At 34.6% G+C, this 16,608-nt stretch overlaps 1 protein-coding gene and 1 long non-coding RNA gene across 10 annotated transcripts in view; both read right to left on the reverse strand.

Moving 5' to 3' along the window:
- MAP4K4 (mitogen-activated protein kinase kinase kinase kinase 4) overlaps nucleotides 1-16,608 on the reverse strand; it is a 239,599-nt gene that overhangs the window by 175,965 nt on the left and 47,026 nt on the right. The window lies entirely within an intron of this gene.
- Nucleotides 200-15,074, reverse strand: LOC141560927 (uncharacterized). The gene is made up of 2 exons (XR_012487898.1): nucleotides 14,132-15,074; nucleotides 200-13,904 (listed from the first exon to the last, which is right to left on the reverse strand). It is a non-coding gene; the product is annotated as an uncharacterized LOC141560927 (long non-coding RNA).

Genomic DNA, 16,608 nt, shown 5'->3' on the forward strand with positions numbered 1-16,608 from the left:
TACCACAAACATTCTTGTACATACGGGTCCCTTTCCCTTCCATAAAAGACATTTTCAATAGGACTATATACCAAAGTGATCTTCCAAAGCCATAGGCTCCCTACTACAGGAAATACTTTAAAAAAAAAGAAAAAAAGAAAAAGAAATGGCAAACCACTACAGTTATTGTTGCCAAGAAAAGTATGGTCCACAGGGTCAGTGTTGGACAAGACTGAATAACAATTCTAAAAAATATTCAGTTTGCATATATAAAATTTTATTCAATTGTAATAACAATGGAGAAGGAACACATTCTAGAAAACTTAATGAGACAGGAAAAGGATAATGATGTACAGGAGTTAGAGTATGGGTCAGGAAGTCCTGAATTCAAATACAATCTCAAACACTACTAACTGGGTCACCCTTCCTGGACAAGTTACTTAATTTCTTTTTGCTTCAGTTTCCTCAAGTGACCTCCCAGGATCAAATAAGGTAATATTTGTAGAAAGTATTCAGCAAAGTGCCTGGTTCGTAGTAAACACTATCTAAGAGCTTGTTTTCTTCGAATATCCACTTTTTCCCCCATCATTCACCCCCTAATTTCACTCCAAAGTTAAAAGTTTTTATAATAAACTAGGAGAAACTATACTGCTGACAGATGGACAGCAGTGAGTTTCTCAGAAAAGTCTTGAAAACTATTGTCAAGGGAACCTTAAAGTTAAGGAGGTGCAGCCAATTCTTAATTCTCATTAATAAAGAGATACAGATTTTCCGATGCAAAAATAAACTCCCTGCCCAGGTTTAAGACTAAAGTGTAAAAAAAACCCTGAAAGTTAACTGAACATCTTATTATAAGAAAAATTACACTCATACCTGGTTACACAGTTTAACTGTTCTTCACATAACATTGCTAATATATTATCACCAACTCCCCATTGTAAGACTGGCTTAATTTTTCATTGTAAAATGTACAATGCTGTTCCCTTGAAACTAAAAGTTCCTATAACATTGGTCCACATAATGGAGCATAATGCTATTCTAGAAGAAATGGAAGTAGTGTACAGCTTAATCCTACCAAATACACTAACTTTGGAGTGGCTAAAAAGGGGGCAAATAAAAACAGACTTTAAATTCCACCATCAATGTTTCTTAAGAATTCTGGGTTTTTTGATTTTTGGTTTTTTTCAAATCACTCTTTTAATTTACAACCCATTAATTTCTGTAAAGGGCAACTATTTACCAGATTGCTTATTAGGAGTCTATCTATCAGTAAACCTGATGCTACTACTTCTCCTGGTTGATAAGTCACACATACACCTCCTTCAGCAGCCAAGAGACAGTCTAAAACAAAAGAAAGTGGGAGATGTAATAGGCAATCTGGTGATAGTTGCTCATTACAAATCTCTTTCTTTTTCAAATCTTAAATCTCCTTTCTGAAATGTGAGGTGAAATCCCAATGAAGATGCAATCTATGAAGTATCCCAAAAATCACACAAAGATGTTTAGGACAACCTGTAGTGGAGCAGAACAAAGATGGCAGAGAAAAGCTGGGACATTGCCTGAGCTCTCCCCAGCTTCTCTCACTGGATCAAGCTTCTGAACAGATTTTGGAGTGACAGAATTCAAAGGTTCAGAGAGTAATAATTTTCCAGCTTAAGATATCTTAGAAGGACTTCAGGAAAGGACTTGGGCAGGGGAAAATTCATCTCCTTAGAAGCTAGTGGGAGGCTCTTAGCCTAAGTATAGCAGCATTGCCTATTCTGTTCTGGTTCAGAAGGTCAGGATCAGCAAGTCTGTACTAAGACCTCTAATGCAACTACAGAAGGAAAACTATGTGTTCCTGGTAAGACTTGGGACAGGCCAATCTAGTGCCATGAGAAAGTCCATAAGAGGCTCCTGTTCCCCTGCAAAAGAAGCTTGGGACAATCTCCCCCGTGCCCAATCTATAAAAATAAGCAAAAATGTTCCAACCATACAAAGCTTTACACAAATCCAAAAGAGGACAGCAATGGCAGGTGAAGAAGCCTTGAAGAAGGATGTAAACTGGACTCAAACTCAAAAAGCTCTCTTTGAAGCACCAAAAAAAGGATCATAAAAAAGAGATAGAAGGAAAATGAGAAAAAGTAATGATAACTATGCATGAGAATTATTAAAGTTGGGGTGGGGAAGGGGAGCCAACAACTTGGAACAAAAAGCAGAGAAACTGATTGAAGAAAACGCCTTAAAATAAATTTGGCAAAATAGGAAAAAAAAAAACAACTCATTTAAAAAAACAGACTTGGTGAAGTGGAAAAAGAAAACAACTTCTTAAAAAATAAATTTGGTAAAATGGAAAAATATATATATACTGAAGAAATTAATTCCTTTAAAAGTACAATCAGCCAAATGCAAAAGGTTTTAAAAAACTAACCAAAGAAATTAACTAATTAAAAATTAGGACAAATAGAAGTAAAGGACTCAATGAGACATCAAGAATCAAACAAAATTTTTAAAATGTAAAAAATTGAATACAATATAAAATACCTCATTAGAAAAACAGCCAACCTGGAAAATAGATCCGGAAAAGAAAATCTAAGAATTATTGAACTACCTAAAACCCATGATCAAAAAATGAGCCTGTACAACATATTTTAAGAAATCAAGGAAAAGTGCCCTGATATGTCAGAACCAGAGGGGGCAAATAGTCATTGAAACAATCCACCAATCACCTCCTTTCAGGAGATCCCAAAATGAAAACTTTAAGAAGTATTGTAGTTAATTCCAGAATTATAAGATCAAGGGAAAAAAATGACAATTGAGGAGGCACAATTAGGAATACCAAATGTAATGCCAGAGAAACTCAGCAAGATAGGGATTAGAGAGTATTCAATACAGAATTTATTAAATGGGAGTTTTACTGGGTTGGTCCCAGGGCTGAAGGAGACTATAGTTTCAAAGAATCCAGCCCTGAATGTCCCATAACAAGATTATTTTATAGGGTAACAAGAACAATGACATAATGGGGGCGGTAACTGGAAAGGGATGACCTAATGGGGGAAGGAACCTAGGATAAGAATTATGTAATGGAGGCAGGCATAATGGAGGGAGGTACTAGAGAGCCTCCGGATATTTTAATGATATATAAAATGGATAAAGACCTTTATCCCATCAAACTTTAAGAGGGAATGACTATAGCCTAAGGTCTAAGATATAAGGTCTTTATCCTAACATTAAGAAGGAATGGTTATAACCTGAGGCAGATTAATTGAATAGAACAATTAAGGAAACTGGGTCAGGACTTTAAAAGAGAACTGTGGCATAACACCAGGACCTAGCAGCTTCCACATTAAAGGTTCAAAATGACATTCCAGAAGACAAAGATGGTTGGGCTACAATCAAGAATCAATAACCCAGCAAAACTGAGCATTATCTTTCAGGGGGAAAGATGGACATTCAATGAAATAGGGAATTTTTAATTATTTCTGATGAAAAGACCAGAACTAAACAGAAAACTTGATCTTCAAATACAAGATTCAAGAGAAAAATAAAAAAGGAAATAGGGGAGAAAAAAAAACTTTTTAAAAGGTTAAAATGTTTACATTACTACATGGGAAGATGATACTTGTAACTTTTGAGAACTTTAGATAGACAAGAGTTGACTTTAATGTGATGATATAAAAAAAACTATGAGGGGGGAAAGGATTATACTGAGAGAAAAGGAAAGGGGTGGTAAACTGGAGTAAAACCAAATGAAGAGATACAAAAGAACTACTACCATAGAGGGAAAGAAGAAAGGGGGATGCTTATTGTTTGAACTCTAATCTCATTCATTCCACTAAAAGAAGGAATAATATACATATTAAATTTGGTATAGAAATTGTGTCACCCAATAGGGAAGTAGAAGGGGAAAAGGAAAAGGAAAGGGGAATGGTGGCTGATAAAAGGAAAAGTAGATTGAGGAAGATAGTGGTTAAAAAGCAAAATATTGGTAGGGAGGAGAAGGGTAAAAGCAGAGGGAAAAGTCTAAATGGGGGAAAAAAAATAGGATGGCGGGAAATAAAGTGATCTTAACTGTGAACGTGAATGGGAACATAAAACAGAAGCAGATAGCAGAGAGTGGATTATAAGCCAGTATCCTACACTATGTTGTTTACAAGAAACACATGTGAAGCAGAGAGATGCATACAGAATAAAGGTTTAAATGTTTACATGCCTACATGGGAAGATGATATTTATTACTCTTGAGAACTGTAACTTTGTCAGGGAAGTTAGGAGGAGTATACCTAAACAGATGGTATGAGTATAAGTTGACTTTAATGTGATGATATAAAAAAGAAACTATGGGGTAAAAAATGGCAGGTGGCCTAGCCACACTAGACTTAAAAACTATATAATAAAAGATTATCAAAACCATTTGGTACTGGCTAAAAGAATAATGAATCAATATCAATACCTGAAAAAATTGCTGGGAAAATTGGAAAACAATATGGTAGAAACGGCACTGACCAACACCTAAAACTCTATACATACTAAATAGTCATGGGTTCGTGATTTTTATAAATCATATTATATTAGTACTAATATATTATATTAGTAGAACAAGATGTAATCTACCTGTCAAATCTGTGAAGGGAAAAATTTATGGCAAAAGAAGAACTAGAGAACATTATGAAATGTAAAATGAATAATTCTGATAACATTAAATTAAAAAATATTTGCACAAAGCCAATGCAGCCAAGATTAGAAAGGAAGCAGAAAGCTGAAAAAAACAAAAACAAAAACCTCATAACCAGTGTTTCTGATGAAGGCCATTTTTCTAAAACATATAGAGAACTGATTCAAATTTATAATACAAGTCATTCCCCAATTGGTCAAAGGCTAGGAATAGACAATATTCAGAAGAATACAGTCATATGAAAAAAATGCTCTAAATCCACTATTAATCAGGGAAATGCAAATTAAAACAATTCTAAGGTTCCACCTCACATCTCAGATTGACTAAAATGACAGGAAAAGATAATGATAGGAGTAACAGGGTGGTATAGTAGATAGAGCACCAGCTCTAAAGTCAAGAGGACCTAAATTCAAATCTGATCTCAGAAACTTAACACTTCCTAGCTGTGTGACCCTGGACAAGTCATTTAACTGGGGTTACCTCAGAGGAAAAAAAAAATAATGATAAATGTTAGAGGGAATATAGGAAAACTAGAACACTAATTCACTGTTAGTGGAACTGTGAAACAATCCAACCATTCTGGAGAGCAATTTGGAACTATGCCCACAGGGCTATAAAACTGTATACCCTTTGATCCATCAGTGCCACCACTAGGCTTGTATCCCAAAGAGGTCATAAAAAAGATAAAACAACTCATGTGTATAAAAATATTTGTAGCAGTTTTTTTTTGTAGCAGCAAGGAACTGGAAATTAAATGGATCCCTTTCAGTTGAGGAATGGCTAAATAAATTATAATATATGAAGCTAATAGATTTTTTAAGAAATGAAGAGCAGACTGATTTCAAAAAACCTAGAAGAATTGATGCCAACTGAAGTGAGCAGAACTAGAACACTATACATAGTAACAATTAGATTATGTGACAACTAACTTTCTTGGCTCTTCTCAACAATGCAGTGATTCAAGCCAATGCCAACATACTTGGGATGAAAAACGTCAATCACATCCAGGGAATACGGAGACTGAATATGGATCAAAGCACAGTATGTTTATTGTTTTTGTTTGTTTCAGCCACTTGCTACCTATATGTCTTTGGGCAAGTTAAATTCTTTGAGTCTTGGTTTATTCTATGTAAAATTATCCAAACAATTTTGAAAAATGGCAATTATAAGCTCAGGAACACATTCAAGGATATACATTTATTTACCCTATATAATACTGGGGTTCAAAAAGAGTACTGCTGAAATTTGTTATCTTAGCTGTGGAGATCAGCTAATATGTTGTGCCCGCCTAAATCACTCTTTATGATATTCAAGGGAAAAGTCTTCTACTTCAATCATTATGCTCACTGAAAAGGTAAAATTTCTATTGTATGGCATACACTTTTAAAAAGGGAGCATCTCCATTTCAAGATGAGACCTAGCATTAAAAATAGATATAGATAAAAGGTAATCAACAAATCATGGTGCTGCAGGGAAGAAGGAAAGATTTGGATTTTTTTCTGAATATCTGAATAGTCTGAATAACTTCAGACTATCTGAACCGCTTTGTTTTCCTTTTCTCTTCACAAGCAAAGAAAGGGTGCATCTATGATTTCTTAGCTAAAAATAAGACCTTTAACCAATCAGCACCTCTATAGATTTGGGGTAGAAATAAGCCAAACCTCACAATAAGAGGGTTATCTAAATCCTTTATATGGATAAACTCATGACTAAATCCCAGCCCTCAAATCAAGTCAGAGCTTCAGAAGTCAAGTACCCAGCAAATCTCTGCAGCAACTTAACAGCCAAATAAACATGGTGGGGAAGAGGGGAAGAGACAGAGGGAATCAAATATTATGCATATATTCCTTTTGTCTTCCATTTCCTTGTGTCACATTGTAGGGTGTCTCTCTCTAGGAGATATGCCTCTGTTCCAGTAAATAGTTGAGAAATTGGAATGAGTTTGCCTAGTAAGAATTTTTTGAATGTATAAGATGAAGAGAGAAAGGAATTGAATAATAGCTTTTTACTAGCAAAACAAAAAACATACTATCCTGTTAAGATGGACGAGAAAAAGACATTTAATTCATAGGATCATTGGTTTTACAGAACTAATCACTCAATTTCCTGGATATTTCCTGGATGAATAATCAAATCTATATTTGCTGAGAGCCATTCTCAGCATCCTCAAACAAACTGAACAGAGAATTCTCTTATAACAGTATCTGTCACTGTAAAGGAATTTTATTTGTATACCTATAAGTGTCTGTTCATATGGTGATATAACACTCAATTGGAAAGAGTAAATCCTGTGATGGAACAGGAAGTATGTTCAATGCTGAGGAGAAAAACCAGAAGAAAATAATTTCTGCCTGAAGGAATTTAAATTCTAATCAGGAGATATAGTAAGCACAAATATTAGGCATGCATAAAGCAAATACTAGATAATCTTGGAGAAGAAGGCATCAGCAATGAAGAGAGAAAGGGAAGGGAGGAAAAGTAGTAAGGAGATGGGGAAAGACATCAAAATTTAATATTTTTAAATACTATTAAACAAGTTATCACTGAAAAGGAACCCAACAAAAAATTCAGTACTCACACATATAACCAAACATCCTGGTGCTAAGCTAGCTAGAAATTACTTCCATAATGCCCACTCAGTTTAGTAGTAACAAATCCTTACTGACTATATTTATAAAAGAGATAGACTAATTTAAATAGGTGAGGTGTAGAAGGCCACAGACAGTGGGGAAATTCTTGGTGAGGTATAAGACCCTTCAGCCAAGAGGAAACCTGCTAACAATGTCTGGTTTGATCTCATCTCCCCGTGGGGGTTTCTCAACCTTCCTGAGAAGCCCCCCCTTTTTTTTTGGAGGGGGGGAAAGAGGCACATGACCACCTGTGTTCTAGTTGAAGCAGCAGTAAAGAGGTATCTATATATATAATAATAGCAAGGTGCTTATAGTTAGTACAATGGCAGTGTACTATAGTGATATGGCTAGCGCATCCTCAGTGTTCTGTAGTGATATTGTAATGCCACAGAAACTGAAGCAAGATAGAGATTAGAGTTTTTAATATTTTATTTGAAAGGGAGAGATTTACTGGAGGCTTCCTAGGTTCTGGGAGGCCTGCCTTCTCTGGACTCTGAATCCAAAGATTTGTATTTCAGCCTCCAGCCAGCACAAAAGTGGAAGATGGAATGAATCAGTCTCTGAGAGCTTTGAGTGAGCTTGTGCTTTCTGGCCTTGAGAGCTCCTCCTTATATGTTCCATATTGAGTATGTACCAATCATTATATCACTAGGAAACCATTATTTGTGGTAAGATTAAATCAATGTTAAATTAGATTTAATCAATGTCTCTTCAATTCCACTTACTTAGCACCTTGTTTCAAGTTCTGGCCTATAATAACAACAAGAATAAAGACATAATGGGGGGAGGCACCTGATATTCAATTAATTGGGATGGGGAAAGGCACCTGATGTCTAAAATATAAGATCTTTATCCTATCAAACATTCTGATGATTAAGAAGGAAAGGTGGTGTTGCAGGACTGGGCATACAATTAGGAACTGAGACAGAACAATTTAGGGAAACTAAATCAGGACAATAAAAGGCAACTGTGGCACAACAATATAATATAATTATTATTTAAGACTGAGAGAAATAAAGATACTCTATATTTAACCATCCACATGGGTCCCTTGCCTCTTCACTCCTCTTCTAAGATCAAGGACTGCAGCTGGTACTGAGATCCTCCAGAGAGCTAGTCCGGATGGTACATTTGGTGCCCAATGTAGTATTCTAGAAAGCACAGCATATTTTGGCACCCCAATTTTAGAAAGCACACTACAGTCTGGGTTTTTTTTTTTTTAAATAAAGGCTTAACTCACTGATTTTGGTCATAGTCCTATAATGAAACTTAAATGTAAGATTTAATAACACTGATATGTAAGAGTGTGTTTGTATCACTATATTTACAGTATCCTCATATTTAAAGCGTTAACTAGTATTTCTAAATCTTGCAGTTAGGAATTTCTAATGTCTAAGTCAAGCCTCACTCTTTTTTGCCCAAGAATGTACTTAACTTTGTGTCTTCTCCCCACCCCAGTTGAATATAATTATTCATTAACCAAATTTTCCTACTAACAAACAAGAGATTCCTGCCCTCTAGGAACAAAAGGCACTAAGTAGCACTCCCATCTTTAGACTTTAGCATAACACCTTCCACAAAAAGAGACAACAGGGTAAGTGGCTAAAAAAGTAATTACAGAAAAAAGTAAGATCTACACAGAGATAAGTAAAGAAACTTGCAGAGAACCAAAATTATAACTGATTTATCATGCCTTAAATACTACAGGAGTAAACTCATCTGCACTGAAAGCTTTGAATTTCAATTTGTGGGGAAAAAAAAGATTCCCCTGATTTTATTATAAATAAATAAATAAACTTAATAAATGTACTAGAAATATCTACCCTTTCCTAAATGAGAGGGGGGAAACTGAGAGTAAGAGAGGGAGGGAGGAAAAACTAGAATAAAAAAAAGTATTGGGAAATTATAATAGCAATTCAGGTCAAAGAGATCAATGAGAAAAATAACCTCCTCAATGGCCAATAAGCGTTTGGATCACATTAACACTGGCCCCAAGTTATAGTTTCAATAGTTCTTCTAAACTTCAGTCAGAACTGGTCAGTACTTGCTTGGGAAAATTTCAAAAACAACAAAAAACAACAACAACAAAAAAAAACACTCCAGGTGTAAAAGAAGTATGTGGGCTGTGAATCACTCCTTCAGAGTAAAGATGGAACTCAAAAGAAAACACAATTGTTTGGAATTAGGACGCATACCTACCAGTGACAGTATCCCAAAATGGTTTCAGATCAGGTTTGGACTAAACAGCTCTACTATTCTGTTTTTGTTTTCTCTGCTCTTCTGCAAATGGAAAAATAATCCCCAAATATGATGACACTCAGATTACCAAGGTGCTATACTAACTACACGTGGTAAGTGATCTCCCAAGAATCACAGGATCATATAAATGGCTTAAGAGATCATCTAATCTCATGTCTTATTTTAGATTTAAAGGAACTGAGTCCCAAAGAACTTCACTTGCACAAAGCCACCCAGCTATAATTTGAAATCAGACCCTCAGATTCTGGGACATAGTAGACTATTAAATGGCTGGGAGACATAGGGATCACACAAGGGAAAAACTAAAGAATACAGTAAGGAATAAAAAAGAGGATTGGGGGGAAAGAAACTAGAAAGGATTATACAACCTAATTCTACAGAAAACCATCTAAAAAGGGGGTCATTTTGAGGATACATCTTTTAAGTATTGTGAAAAAGAATGTCCCTCAACAACAACCAAGCTGATTTTTGATAGTGCCAAATTATGCAGACTAAAACCCTGTTTTCAAATATATATTATCACATTATGAATACTAACATTCCTCTACAGACTTCACATCGAGTCTGGGATATATAAGAAGGGCATACAACAAGGAAGCAATATATGGCTAGCCTGATACCATAAAAGTGGCTTTTATTTCAGATTCAAGATAATACAATGAATTAATTAAGAAAATGGTATCTGTAGTAAGGAAAAGGGAAAGAAGAACAATTAAAACAGGTTTTAAATTACAATGGGCAACAAAGTTTGTTTATTTGAATAAACACTGAAATTGATGAGAAGATGCAATTTCATAGAATGGGTCAAGTATTTATCTGTTCTAATCATTAAAGGTTTATTTTCACGGAACCTATAATTTGTTCAGTCATCAACACGAACTCTTCCTCTCCCTTAAAAAAATGTACTTAATAAAAAAAAAAAAATTTCAGGACTTTCCAGTGGCACACACACATATACACACAACCCAAAACAAAATCACCTGATATATATAGGTTTAAAGAAAGTATGACAACAGTAAAAGTCCATATGAAATTTCAAAGCATCATAACATACTTCACTTATATGTCCTTTTTTTCACAACACTATTAAGGTAAATAGTTTAATTTAAATTCGTCAGTGAAGACAGAGAAAAATAGTTAATTTTATTAGTTTAATTTGAGAACAATTCTTTTTTGTTGTTTTAATATTGAACAGGCTACAATTCAACATTGTACCATAAAAGAAGCAAGCAAAACAAGATTGTCTTCATTTAGGGCACATGTAGTATGAAAAAACTAATATCATTATAACAAGCCACAATTCAAGTCACAAAGGGTTTCCTTTATTATGGGTTTATGAGGTTTCATTGGCAATTCCAAAGAATACTCAATTTCAACATATGTCATATTCATTCACATTCAATTAAAAATACATCATATACTCAACAGTTTACAAATTCAACTTTTGCCTGAAATTTTGAGGTTAAAGTATCAGATAAATATCATAAACAAAAGTTTTCTAATCAATAGCTTCGCTGCCTGGCAGCTACAAAGTAATGCAGAGCCCAAATACTCCTATTATGAAGAAAAAGTCTTATTCACTCATATTTTTTTCTTCCTTGCCACTTCTTTCACAAATACCTGAAGGAAAATATTCTGATGGAAGTGGATATCTTTAACATAAAGAAGATCCAACTTACTTCCAGTTGATCAATGATGGACAGAAACCAACTACACCCAGAGAAGGAACATTGGGAATTGAAGCACTACTGTCTTTCTACCCAGGTTACCTATACCTTCGGAACACAATTCTTAACGTGCAACAAGAAAATTGGAGTTACACACATATATTGTATCTAGGTTATACTATAATACATGTAAAATGTATAGGATTGCCTGTCATCTAGGGGAGGGAGTAAAGGGGAAAATTTGGAAAAGTGAATACAAGGGATGATGTTATAAAAAAAAAAAAAAATTACTCATACATATGTACTGTCAAAAAATTTTTTTATAATTATAAAATTAATAAAAAAAATTGTCAAAAAAAAAAAATGGTCCCATGAACTGTATCAGAATTGCAATTAAGTAATACTTTCAGTACTGCAAGTCTTATATTGGCTACTTTTCTTTCTGACATGAATTAATAACTTCCTTCAATATTTCTCACCGATGTCTCATCTAATCAGCATCAATTTAATCATTCATTCTGGTTAGTCATTTTTTGCAATGCCAAAAAATAGAGATCACTGAATTGAAGAAAGCTTCAACTAACTGCCATCTTCCTTTCCTCTTCATTCTATTTATCATTTGTCACTGTATTACCAAAAATATCAGCTGTCCAATATCAGAAACTTAGGCCCCATATAATTAATGGGCAATTCAGGACAAAACAATTCTATTATTGGTCAACAATACTTGCGGAAGGTCTGGGCTAGCTCTTCTGAAGGGCTCAGAATAAGTCCTGGCCCCACGTTGGGCGCCAAAATGTAAAGGTCCTGTCGTCTCTGGGAGGAGGTTTCTTTTCTGTACAATCTTTTCCTCTGTGAGCAGGTTTCTTAGGAAGCTTCTGGAGCTTCCATTCAGACTCTCTCCTTCCAGACAGCCGTCCCAACTCTGTCCCAGACTTGACTCCTCTCCAGATCCAATGCTGCCCTCTTTTATCCTCGCAGAGATTGTAGTGATAACTCAACGGGGCCTGTGAGAACTCCTACAGCCAATGAACTTGCTCCTTTTAAAGGGCATGTGAGAACTCAGGGGCTTGTGGGAAAATATTTCAACAATGAACTTGCTCCTCTTAAAGGTTGTGTAAACTCCTTTTCAGAATTCCAAAGGTGTAAACTCCCTTCAAAGGCCCGAAACAAAGGTGCGAATTCTGAGCTGGAGAATTGTTTAGATTACCTGAGTTCTCACTTTGTAATCCTAAAACTTTTTTTTTTAATTGTAACTTTTTATTTACAAGATATATACATGGGTAATTTTACAATATTGACAATTGTCAAGCCTTTTGTTCCGAATTTTCCCTTCCTTTCCCCCATCCCCTGCCCCAGATGGCAGGTTGAACAATACATGTTAAATATGTTAAAGTATAAATTAAATACAATATATGTATACATGTCCAAACAGTTATTTTGCTGTACAAAAAGAATTGGACTTAGAAATAGTGTACAATTAGCCTGTGAAGGAAATAAAAAATGCAGGCGGACAAAAATAAAGGGATTGGGAATTCTATGTAGGAGTTCATAGTTATCTCCCAGAATTCTTTCACTGGGTGTAGCTGGTTCAATTCCAACAATACCTTTTCAATGCTATGAAGATACATAATTTGAAAGTGGTCATTAAATCATCAACTGTAGAGCACAGTTCTATCCAAACAATCACCTTGATGGACACTGAATTCCTAATTATTAACAGTTCTAGGAACAAATGATGGCCATGGAAGGTCAGAACTATTATTTTTCAAGCAATACTACTACTCAATGAAATATTAGAAATGTTAAGTTGACAATGATACACCAAACACATACTACAAATAAGACTGCAGGTGGGAGTGGGGAGTGGCTGAGTTACCAGAGACAAGAAAACAATCTCCCTTTTCCAAAGATTCAATGAACTTGATTTTAAAGCTCAGTTTTGCAGTGCAACAATTATATTAAAGGAGAAGAAACGGTTCCTAACTATCTAAGGCAAACTGACAACCCAATAAGGGGCATCAAACAGGATATCATTGGTAATTAATACCACTGAAAAGACAAAGAATATAAGAATAAATTATCAGAAACTGCCAGTTTTCCCCCTTTTAAATACTTTCCTTCATCTGAGTCACCTGTCCCAGACACAAAGTACAGGATCATAGCCTTGAGCAATCCAAAAGGAGTGGATGGGAAAAAATAGAAGTGAATAGAAAATATGAGTATATTAGGATTTTTTTTTAACATGAATGTTAATCTTCATCATGTTTATAAAGCAGAGTCACCTCACCTACAGCTTGTTTCCAGGCCTTTTCCAGATACTGCTATCAAACATTTCTCAACATTACACTTTGATCCATCAAATGAAATAGCAATTAGTAACAATCTGAAAAGAAATCCCAAATTAAATAAATCCTATGGTTAAAGTAATATGGAGCAATAATTCTCCAAGTACCAGAATTAAGTCAGAGATCCTTTAAAATTAAATTGGTTACATGGTAGCAATAAAAAAATATAAAAGGGCACAGCTTCTAGAGTAAGAGTTAAACTAATGAAACCGTCAAGTACTGCTTAATGCTAAAGTAACTAGTGGTACCCATTAGTTCACCATTCCCTCCCTCATTTTTTAAAACAAGGAGAATCAAAGTACTTAATATTAGAAATGCAAATCACCTAACTGACAAATCATTTTGCAATAACAAATTTTATTAGTTACTTTATCATTTGCATTTTACACATTCGAAAGCATTTTGTCACAATGATTAATTTTTCATCAACAAAATCGTAAATTTCCCAATGATCCCGAGTTCTCACTTTGGGCTTCCTCAGACAACACTCATTTAAAACATAGAATAGATAGGACTTAAAGCCCTAGTTATATGAAACTGGAGTTGTGAGTCCTTCTACTAAGTTAAATTTCTCCTATAAACAAGGATTAATACTTTTTGTTCACTGATAAGGAAAAAAGGTCTTAAATGAGCCACAAACTTCCTTGCCTTCTTAAACATAAATGTCAGCTTCCTTTGACTTGCCAGCATGAAAACATTGTTTTGAATGTCTGGGTTACTAATACAGAAGGTTGCCTATAAACACCATCTTCTTCGTATTCACTTACTTTTCTAATTTATTCAAGTTTTGTTTTTTGGGTGTGTTTGTTTCTTAATTCATGAAATGAACAGACCTCCCTATGTGTACATCTTGACTGTTGAAGGCCTTACTCCAAAAATTCTGCATCCTGAGAAACCAAATCCCCAAATGGCCATAGAGTTTTTCCTAAAGTGTATGTGTACACTCAACAAATTATACTTAGTCTGGAAGAGATAATGTGACATATAGTAAGAAAAACACTGGATTGTGAATACCTTTACAAAAATAAATCTTACTTATTATCCAAGCACAGATGAAGGGTCTATGTAGAAAAAACTATGAAGTCCAAAAAAAAAAAAAAAAGCACATATTCCCATCTAAAGTATCCCCACTCCATGTTTGAAGGGCAAATGCAAAAAGTATCTGACTCAATCAACAGAGCAAGGAAAAACCACAAATTCCCTGAGATTCAGTTTGCTCATCCATAAAATAAAGAAAACAATTCACAATGCCCTTTTAAAGAAAAACCAGTGGTTTCTAACACAAACATATGTTTTTAAACTTTAAAGAACTGTGTAAAAATGAATTAGTATTAAGAGGAATAAATGCAAACCAAATTACAAATTTTATTAAAAAAAAAAAAAAAAATCTATGGGGGTTGTAGGTGGCGGAGTAGATAGAACACCAGCCCTGAAGTCAGGAGGACCTGAGTTCAAATCCGCCCTAAGACACTTCCTAGCTGTGTGACCCGGAGCAAGTCCCTTAACCCCAACTGCTTCAAAAAAAAAAAAAAAAAAAAAAAAAAAAAACTATTAATAATTTGCAATGTTTTAATCAACAGTCAAGTGTTTCTTAAGTGCCAGGCACTCTGCTATGCACTGAGAATTCAAAGAAAGGCAAAAATATTCAGTGTCCTCAAGGAACTCACATAATCTAATGTTTTAAATACAACACTACTTAATATAAGATGCCTTTTTGAGATCTAGAAGACTTTAATATTTTAGTTGGAATTTATAAAGGATAGATGGGTAACAGAGCATTGTAATTACTGAATCAATTGCTTTTCAAAAAACCTGTTTTTGCTTAATTGTTATAAGAAAACTTCATGGGGACATTATGTTAGAAAACAGCTGTGACTTTTTTTTTTTTTTAATATAAATTTTCTTTTAATGGATCAACAGAATAGTTAAATCACGGACAATCTGGCCTTTAGGAACTTCATTTTTAAAAGGTTCAGCTATTTATTTAGTAGCAGAGTCAGAATTTGAACTCAAGTCCAATGATATCAAATCCAATGTTATCTCTACTATACAAGAAAGTATTTTAGAGTTTCAAATGCCAAACAAAGAAGTCTGAACTTGACTCAGAAGTCAACAGAAAAACATGGAAGGGTTGTGAATTGAGAAAATGATCATAAAGATTATAAAAGTGATTGGAAAGGGAAGACTAGGGGCAGCTAGGTGGCACAGACAATTGAATTCAGGAGGACCCAAGTAAAAATCTAGTCTCAGACACTTAACACTTCCTAGCTGTGTCACCCTGGACAAGTCACTTAATGCCAGCCTGGGGGGGGGGGGGGGGAGAAGGAAAGGGAAGACTATTATGATACTCCATGAATAAACAGGTTATGAAAGTCTGTTGTAGACTGGCAAGAAGAGGAAAAAGAAGGAAGATGAGAGAGGAAGAGAAAGATGGAAAAGAAAAAGAGGAAGCATAGTAGTAGTAGTAAGAAAAGGAGGAGAAGCAGTAATAGTAATAGAAGGAATTTATATAGTATTTTAATTCCAATGAATCCAATGATTCCTGAAACAGTCTCATCATGAAACAGTCATAAAACAGAATCATCAATGATTCCTGCAGATTTTGAAGTCCTGCAATAGTCTCGAACAAATGCTTCACATCTATCTCAGATCATTTCATTTCATATAAAATACATAAAGAAGAGCATATTCTGAAGTTATAGCTGACAAATCTTAGTAAACCAATAGGAGAGTTTAAAAAAAGGAGAGTAAGAGTTATATTTTAAAAATTCCTAAATGATGGATTAAACTCTTATGAAATCTCTCATGTAATAGTATTTCATATTCTAGGATACCACAAATGACTTAAGTTAACATTAGCAGAGAAACAGAAATAATCCTAAACATTAAACTCACTTCATCCAAGTGAGTGCCACAATGATCATGAAAAAGTTTGTAATTAGTATATTTTGGCACGATATTCTGTGTTGTCCTTAGATGCTACTGACAGCAAGTCATTTTATCCTGGTCAAGTCACTTAATCTCTCTAAGCCTCAGCTTTCTCATAAGCAAAATAGGGATACATTTTTAGA

This window comes from Sminthopsis crassicaudata, chromosome 3, assembly GCF_048593235.1.
Source record: "Sminthopsis crassicaudata isolate SCR6 chromosome 3, ASM4859323v1, whole genome shotgun sequence".
Classification (NCBI taxonomy): Eukaryota; Metazoa; Chordata; class Mammalia; order Dasyuromorphia; family Dasyuridae; genus Sminthopsis; species Sminthopsis crassicaudata.